The following is a 2,400-nucleotide window of genomic DNA, read 5'->3' as shown; positions in this document are numbered from 1 at the left end:
GGTTGATGAGTTCGGCATAGACCGAATATATATAACTAGGTATGTCTTCGGAGATATCGAATACTTACTGGAGAGGCCGGATACGCGACGTTGATGCCGATGTCTTCGGTCTCCATGGGCCAGCTGCTCTTCTGCGCCTTAAAGCAGTTTCCACATTCCCTCGTGCGTGGTGCCGAGGAAGTGTTGTAGTGTCCGTGGATCCTCCGGCTTGAATTCCCACATGGGGGAAGTCCGGCACTGGCAGGGGAGAATGCGGCAGAAGAGCATGATCTGGACCATGTTGGTTAGACCAATGTTCTTCCCCAACACGTTTGTAATGCACGTCTGCAGCGCCAGCACCTCCATTTGGGACCCCTAGTCGAGGCCCTTCGCGTTCCAGGAGGTGAGCCTCATGGGGGTTCCGGATCTGAACTTCGGAATGGCCGCCCACTTAGCGCGGCGCGGCTCGATGATATAGAACCACTCCTGTTGTCAGATCTTCACGGTCTCCACAAAGGCCCCCTTTGGCCATGTGGTGTCCAGCAGCTTGCTAATCATAGCTCCTCTGCAGTCCGCGTGCTGCCCGTCGACCAGCTTCGACTTCACGTTGAAGAGCTTGAGCCATAGACCAAAGTGTGGGTGGACGCAGAGGAGAGCCTCACACACGACTATGAATGCCAATATGTGGAGGAATGAGTTTGTGGCTAGATCGTGGAAATCTAGTCCATAGTAGTACATGAGTCCGCGGATGAACGAGTGGAGTGGAAAACCTAACCCCTTAAGGAAGTGGGGAAGGAAGACGACCCATTCGCCGAGCTCCGGAGTTGGAATGACTTGACCTTCAGGGGGAAGCCGGTGCTTGATATCGGCGACGAGGTACCCCACACTCCGGAGATCTGTTATCTCCTTCTCCGTCACGGAGGAGGCCTCCCATTTGCCTTTGGAGCCAGCTCTAGTCATGGTCGAAGTAGGTGGTGGTGGTGGCGGCGAGAAAGACGGAGACTTTACGGGCGCAGAGAGCTTGGGAGATTGGAAGGCTGAGGAGATGTGAAGGCGTGGGGAGGAAAGTGGGGGTCCCTTGCCCTCTTATAGGCAGTAAAAATAACAACCGCCTCACTCGTGCCTTGAATCTCACCTATTCCCAATGAAGGCATGCGCCGCAAACTGTTCGATTACCCAAATATCATTGATATGCAATCCCGTATTAAGTGGGCGTGATCTCTATTTTGACAGGACGTTCCAATGAGGCGTGGCCTCGAAACACAGAATGCGGGGGTGTGAAAACGGTTCAAAACGCCGAAGGGTCAAGTTCGATGCTTCGTCGAAAAAGTTGTCAGTAAAAGACACTGTTCTTATTTTTTATATATATCCCGCCTTCGCGGCTAAGGGTTGTTTTTATTATGGAAAGCCAGATACAATTCTTTTACAAAGGAAAGCTGATATGTATTCTTTAAGGAACCCGCCTTGCAATGCCGAAGACAATCTGAGCGCCAAATATATCATCATTGAAGACTGGTTCAGGGGCTACTGTGGGAGTCCTGGATTAGGGGGTCCTCGGGCGTCCTATCTATTGATGTGGGCCGGACTGATGGGCCGTCAAGATATAAGACAGAAGATTATCTCTCGTGTCCGGTGGAGACTCTCACATGTGTGGATGGCAAGTTTAGGTGTCCGGATATGTTATTCCATTCTATAAAATTGACTTTGTACAACCCTAAGCCTCTCCGGTGTCTATATAAACCAGAGAGTTAGATCGGAGGCAGGATCACAACATTTCTAGGCTAGCTTTCTAGGGTTAGCCGAATTGATCTCGAGGTAGATCAACTCTTTTAACCCCTATGCCCTCAAATATAATGAAGCAGGAGTAGGGTTTTACCTCCATCAAGAGGGCCCGAACCTGGGTAAACACTGTATCCCTTCTCCATAGTTACCATTGATCGTCAGACACACAGTTTGCCCCCCCCTACCCGAGATCTGCCGGTTTTGACACCGACATTGGTGCTTTCATTGAGAGCTCCGCTGTATCATTGACAGAAGGATCGATGGCTCACCTCTTCGTCAACAATTACGCTGCATCCTTGGAGACCTTTCTTCTTGGACAAGTTTTTTGTGTTTGGTAGCTTTGTGCTTTGTGCCGACTCGATAGGCTGCGTCGAGAAGGTCCACAGTTATGCCCCCGGCCACCAGATCAGGTTTGGAAACCTGAACTATGTTGCTGACATCCGAGGAGACCTAGTATTTGACGGGTTTGCGGCCTCTGCCACCGCTTCATGTCCCTGCTAAGAAGACTCTTCGGATCCCCTGCTAGATCCCGTCCAGGGGTCAACACTCGTACCCACCTCGGCCTTAGATCTGGGGCAGATCTCATCCTCCGAAGACGGGAGCGTGAGCCCCACCGGACTTCTTCCCCTTGTGGAACTC

The sequence above is a fragment of the Triticum dicoccoides genome, chromosome 7B (assembly GCF_002162155.2).
Source record: "Triticum dicoccoides isolate Atlit2015 ecotype Zavitan chromosome 7B, WEW_v2.0, whole genome shotgun sequence".
Taxonomy (NCBI): Eukaryota; Viridiplantae; Streptophyta; class Magnoliopsida; order Poales; family Poaceae; genus Triticum; species Triticum dicoccoides.
Note: the sequence above shows the minus strand (reverse complement) of the source record.